Raw genomic sequence first — 7,348 nt, 5'->3', positions numbered from 1 at the left:
TGAACTCCTTGTCCAGAAGTTCTTGTATCTGCTTCTTAAGCTCTGCCATCTCTGTCGGTGCTAGTCGGTACGGCGCTTTGGATATCGGAGCCGTACCTGGCATAAGCTCAATGGAAAACTCCACCTCTCTCTCGGGTGGCATACCTAGAGACGTCTTCGGGAAAAACGTCTAAAAAATCTCTGACAATCGGAACATCTGAGGCTGACTGGCTGGGTTCCTCTGGGACAGATAAAAAGGTCGCTAGAAATGCCCGACACCCTCTATGCATGAGCTTCCTGGCCTGAACATAAGGAATAATGCGCGGTAAAGGAAAGTACCTGTCCGGCTCAAATAAGAACTGCTCCATTCCAGGCGGTCGGACAAGAACAGATCTCCGCTGGAAGTCTATCAACACTCTGTTCCTCAATAGCCAATCCATCCCTAGGATAATGTCAAATTCCGGCATCGGTAGCACAATCAGATCCGCATAAACAAGATTACCGTGCAGCTCAAGGTCTATATCTCGGATAACATTGGTGGCTGCCATCTCCTCGCCTGACGGCAACACTACTGAAAAGGCTGTATCTAGCCCAATGGTCTGGATCTTGAGAAAGTTTGCAAAGACCTCTGAAATAAACGAGTGAGTGGCTCCTGAATCTATCAAGGCCTTGGTAGCGGAACCAGATATAAAAATTCTCCCTGAAAGAGCGGAGCTCTAAGTTGAATCCAGTAGCTACAAGAACAAAACTTATAGACATGCAATTGTCAAAGTTCTTCTAACTTAAATCTCCAAAATACTACTGAGTAGAGCATGCAATCCTATCACAGTTCTAAGTTCAATCTTAATCCTTATTCCCAAAACACGGAATTTCAAATAACAACTTAAAGTTTAAAGGTACCTGTCAACAACATAGTCTCAGGGTTGGTTTCCGCGGCATGGAGAGCAAAAACTCTGCATTGGGTAGGCAGATTCCTCTGAGGGCACTGCAGCAACATGTGGTCTGGACTGCCACACTTAAAACACTTTCTTGAGCAAGACATACATGCTCCAGGATGGCGGCGTGAGCACTTGGGACAGACTGGGTGCTCATAAGTCCTCGGGGCTGGGCGTCCCCGCTGCTGCTGCTGCTGCTGCTGGCCTCTGTTTCTAGGCGGTCCATGAAAAGGCCTCTTGTTCTGCTGCTGATGCTGATGATGAGGAGGGCGGTGTGGTACCTGGACTGGGCGCTTGCCCTGGCGATCCCTCTCGATATCCCGCAGATCCTGCTCTGCGGCTAGGGCTTTGGAGACAGCAATCTCATAAGTAGCAGGGTCAGACACCCTAACATCCCGGCGCAAGATCGACCGTAGACCCACCAGGAAATGCATCAACTTGGCTTTGGCATCATTCGCGATCAGGGGAACAAAATGACAGCCCCTCTCGAACTTACTGATGAACTCCGTAACCGTCATGTCTCCCTGTCTCAGGCTCATGAACTCAGTGGTCAACCTGGTGCACACTTCCTCGGCAAAATATTTGGAGTAGAAAACCTCCGTGAAGCGTGTCCATGACAGTGTAGCCAAGGTCAGGGCTACTGAAGCTCCTTCCCACCATAAGCGGGCATCTCCACTGAACAGATAGGTGGCACAACGGACTCGGTCTGCGTCTCCCAGCTCCATGAACTCGAAGATAACCTCGAGGGATTTGATCCATCCCTTGGCAATCATGGGGTCAGACGTCCCAGAAAACTCCTTTGGACGCATCTTCATGAATCGCTCGTAAACAGCCTCTGGCCCTGTCGGCCTAGTCACCACAGCATTGTTCCCCGCAAACTGTGCGAAGAACTGCGTCATCCCAGCTAGCATCTGGGCACTCATGTCAGGTGGGGGCGGTGGTGGAGGTGGAGGAGGAGGAGGTGTCTGCCTCTCTTGTCTCTGATCGTCATCGTCCTCGCGACGGTGCTCGCCACTACCTCTCGGGCATCCTACTTGACGTCTAGGGGGCATACTGTTCCAACATAACTCATACGTAACTAACATGCATAATTCCATAATTTATTTTAAATGAACACTGAAATGCTGAAAATCTAGGCGAAATTATTTCATGGAAGCATGCTGACAAAATAATTCATGCTTTAAATAAAATGCTGAACTGTAAAACTTACAGACCGAAGGCGTGGCTTTGAGAGCTTCTCGTGGTCAGTAGTAGTGTAACCCTATACAGAACCACCGCTCTGATACCAACTGTCGAGGCCCGAAAATCCTTGCTTGAAAATTTGCGGAAAATTAAAAATTTTTCTTTTATAATAAATGGAGTGCCTCAACCATAAAATCAACTGATGAATCAAGTTCAATGTTTTAAAAAAAATATAGCAGCGGAAGAAAATAAAGTTTGCCGAAAATAACAATTTATAAATATTCAACAGCTGATAAAATATCTGAGCATAAAAAAATGGCAAGTGCTGAAACTGAGGTCCTCGGGTGCCACTACTGCCGACCCAAGCTGGCTCACTGGTCCCCGCCCTCGGTCCTGGCCTCATCAGTACCTACAACAATCAATTCTAGTGAGCCTAAAGACTCAACATGCAAATATCGTAGGTAACGAGTAAATACTGAAGTAAAATGTGCATGGGATAAAATATCATGTCATGAGGCATACTGAAAATAACTTATACTGAGCAATTATAATACGTGCATAACTGAACTGAAATCATAGTAAAAATGTTTGCTCCTTGGAGCCCTGTACTGAAATAACTGGTAAAAATTTTCTGTTGAGATTATGGTCTACGCCTGTGGCCTCTGCACTGAACTTAACTAATCGCTAACTGGCTACCGGGGAGTATAAAACTGAACTGAGCTGGCCGGTCACTGGCGACCGGGTGGTACCAAACTGAACTGATCGGTCACTGGCGACCGTATAAAATAATGCTCCCATAATAGTGAATTGACCACAAGCCATATCGCATAAATCTCAAAAATAAGTATTTTCTATTTTTCATGCACGTAATATAATTAACTGGCATAATGAAAAATCCTGTAATTTTACCAACTGGATTGGATTGGATCGTCCCCAGGCTCGCTGCAACCTAACTGTCATGAAAAATATGCAATAGCTTAAACTTGACCAACCATGCAATTTACGTTTGAAAATGCGACAATTACGTCTACCGACTTCGTATTTAATCATGACTCCGAACCAACCTGAACCAACACTGAACCGACGTATAGTCATGATTAAAATAAGCTTAAAATTATGAACTAATGCTCCTAAAATGATGAGGGTCGAAATCTAGGTGAAATGGAGGCCAAAACAAGAAACGCTCTTTCGAAAGTCAATTTGGCACATCGCACCGTAAATTCTCGTACGACCTCAAAAATGATCCGAATCACAAACGGTCAAAAACACGACCTTCCTAACTAGATGAGGCGCTGTCCAGTCCAAGGCCACAGGCTAAAAGCCAACCAAGAACTCAAACGAGCCTCCAAACCGACACAGCAACTTACTGTAAATTTCCAGCAGCTGCAACCTTGCTTGCATCGCGTCGTTTGCGAGACTTTTGGACATTGGGGCTTGAACCACCAACCAAGCCTCTCCACAACGTCCCAGGGAATGATTTGAACCATGGCTAAGGGCCCTAGACCAGCCACAATTTGCCTCATTCCAGCAACCACCCGAAAGTTCTTACCGAGGGCCCTCATGCGTGCGTGTGTAGTGTTTTGTTTTGATTGCTGTCTCGTGTCGTTCCAGTGGCCATTTGATTGACCATGGCACGATCTAGACATCTAAGGGCATGGTATGAACCGTGGCTAAGGGCCATAGGCCAACCAAGATCCACACCAAAGCAACCAACTCGAAGTAAATGTGCTGTCAAAACCGAAGGGGCCGAGAGGGGAGGGGGCTGTTCTTGATGTTTTATGTAAAAACCGATGAGCCATGGACCAAGCCACCATAAGGGCGACTTAGTCACGTCTTAGACATGCTAGGGGAGTGATCCAACCAGGGCTATAGGCCACTAGGGCAGCCATGATCAGATCCTTACCCTTGGACAACAAAACTGAATTTTCGAACACAACTCTGCACCTATGGGGAGCTTGCTGTGATTTCGGTTTTTCCAGCAAGCATGGGGACTGAATGAATGGACCAACATTGTCCTAATGCATACTATTACATGTCTAGGAGCCGCCTTGGGAGCCTGGAGTCGAGCCATCCACCTGAAACGTCAAAACAAGAGAACCCGTGAAGCTTGTCATGGAAACAGAAAATCTGCATGTTATATTTTTCTGAAATTTCTTGGTGTGTTTCGGTTTATGGCCAAAGAAATCATGATCATGCAATGAAAATAATTTATAATAGGAGTTGATTGAGGTTTGAAAGAATCTAGACATGCCTTGGTTTTCGTTTGAAATAAAAACGAAAAGAATACGACGACTCGGCGCGGAGGAGGTGGAGCGCTTCTCTCCTTTTCTTTTCTTGCTCTCGACTTTCACTCTTGTTCTAGGCTATGAGGGTCACGATTTTTCTACTCTATAAGCTCTGAATTTCGGTCATGGGGGAGGGAGAATGATGGTTAGGAGAGTGAGGGAAGTGGGTGCAAGATATAGGGGATAACTCAAGACCAAGTCTTCACCTTTTGAATTTTGAATTCTAGTTTGATATCAAATGATTTGTTGGCGCACGTTGGGGTGAGGTGACCGATCAATTACCATCTAGACTAGGTGAGGATAAGGTTGATCATTAATTAAATGGTGCTCCCAAAAATAAAAGAATTACCCTACTAATTAAATACAAAGAAAGGGTCAAAGGTGTTGAGTTGGCATATCAATGCTTAATCATCTAAGGGGCCGAAAATTCATCTAATAAATGGAAGGAAAAATGTTTTCTAGCTAGTAAATTTATAACCCTTAAAAGCCTCACTAATCCTTAATTAATTTAGTGAATTAATCCCTTAATTAAGTAATATAAATGAGCTTATTTCTTAATCACCTCAAGTAATTAAATTAAATCCTCAAAACACCCTTTTTAACTTAAATGAACTTACTTGCTAGCTAAATTAACTTCTGGAAATATTTTTCGAATCTTAAATTCTATCTTAAAGCTCCAACTCCAGTCCGGCCTCACTGAAATAACTGAAAAATCAAACTATTGCATGAAATAATAAAATAATTAACTTCAAAGAAATGCCTTTAAAATAATCATGCAATGAAGTCAATTAAATTTTAAAAATCTAGAATTATGCATGGCTTATACGTAGACTGATTTACGGGTTCTACAATCCTTCCCCCCTTAAAAGAAATTTCGTCCTCGAAATTAGAACTCACCGAATAACTCGGGGTATCGATCTCTCATCTCCGGCTCAGACTCCCACGTAGCTTCCTCCTCTGAATGGTTGAACCATTTGACTTTAACTCGCTTAACCAACTTGTTCCGAAGTTTCTTCTCCTGCCGGTCTAGGATCTGCACTGGTCTCTCCTCATAAGACAGGTTCGGAGTAAGTTGCAACGGCTCAAAGTTCAGCACATGCGAAGGGTTCGCCATGTACTTCCTCAGCATGGAGACGTGAAAGACATTGTGTACTCCGGCCAGATTCGGCGGAAGAGCCACACGATAAGCTAGCGTCCCAACTCTGTCGAGGATCTCAAACGGTCCAATGAATCTCGGACTGAGCTTCCCTTTCTTCCCAAATCTCATGAAACCCTTCATAGGTGCCACTTTCACAAATACATGATCGCCCACTGCATCATTCACACATAGTGAGTCTAAAGGCTCAACACACCTGTAACATTAATAGCCAGTACATATACATAACATGCAATAGTGCAAAATACTGTAATCAACATACATTTCACGATCTTAAAAGCATAGATGTAAACATGTCATATAATAGCATAACGCGTCAAAACATGTGTCATCATATCATCATATACGTATACATTTTCTTTAATTGAATTCAATTCATTAATTGTGACTTTCGTATCATTGTGTTAGTCGATAGATCTATCTACGTGTCACCGTGGTACCTAGCGGCAAGAACATCAGCGACAGCATTACCCGTCCACTGAGCAATTACCTTACATATCATCGTGTCATCTTATTAGTCACAATCAACTCCCATCATACAAAACATGTCATCATATTCATCACTTAATATAATCATGTATCTACGTAAATTTTTCTTAAAATCAAGCATGCAACGTATTTTCATATTTACATAATAAGTTCATATTCATGATATCATAAGCATTCTAAAACATGTAAATTCATGTTTAGGACGCTGCCAAGACTTCTAATTCGACCCAAGGTGCAAAATAATCATTTTGCCCCTGGAAACCAAAATGACCGTTTTATCCCTGTACCTCAAAATTTTGACCCAAAACCAAGCAAACTCCTTAAAACATCTCAAAACATATTTATAAGCATTTCTTAGACGTAAACTCGAGCTTGATTCAAAACTTACACGATTCGTTTAAAAACTTGGACCGGGGTCCCGGTTTTAACCCGAAACAACCCGAAACTTAACAAAGTCTCTCCAAGCTTAAACCATGCCTCAACCATACCCTACCAGCCCTTAAACCACCTATACTAGCCCACTTAAGACCTTCGAACAGCACCTGAAAGTTGCTGGATTTTTCTGCACCAAAGCTAGCCGAACCCTATTGTACTAAACCCTCGAATTCTCGACCCTAGACCAAACCAACGGGGACCAGACCTGAACCAACTCTTCCTAGCCAACCTCTGGACCCTCCTGGACCACACCATGGCCTGGTTCAGCCATCCTTGACCGAGCCTACCCTCGCATCTTGAGAAAACATGAAAAATATGAACAAATTTTAATAGCTTGAGCTACTTTACGATAAAAATCATATCTCCCACTGTTTCTTATCAAAAAATTACGAATTTTCTATCGAATAAAATATACTACAAAGTGCTATAAATCATTTATATGTTGAAAACATTTCCAGAAAACCAAACAATAAGTCGCAGAATTCGAAATAACAGAGGTGATGGGTTTTGTGACACAGAAATTTCACAGCTTGTGCGATTTTACGATAAAAATCATATCTCCATCGTTTCTTATCAAACAATACGATTTTGCTATCGAGTCGAAGATAACACAGCGTGCCATAAATAATATGTTGAAGAAACCTCCACAAAACCAACCTATAAGTCGCAGAATTCAAAAATAACAGTGGGTGACGGATTTTGTGACACAAAAATTTCACAGCTTGTGCGATTTTACGGTAAAAATCATATCTCCATCAAGAAAACCGATCGGCCCTCCCGAAAACTTAACTAACTCATGACTCCAGCCCCTTGACACCAACTCCCAACGTATATAGTCCCCTAATACCTCAAACCGGCAGCCCTTACACAAGAAGTCAAGAAAACGC

The sequence above is a fragment of the Primulina tabacum genome, chromosome 9 (assembly GCF_025594145.1).
Source record: "Primulina tabacum isolate GXHZ01 chromosome 9, ASM2559414v2, whole genome shotgun sequence".
NCBI classification, from domain to species: Eukaryota; Viridiplantae; Streptophyta; class Magnoliopsida; order Lamiales; family Gesneriaceae; genus Primulina; species Primulina tabacum.
The sequence above is the reverse complement of the archived record's forward strand: the minus strand, read 5'-3'. Positions refer to the sequence as shown.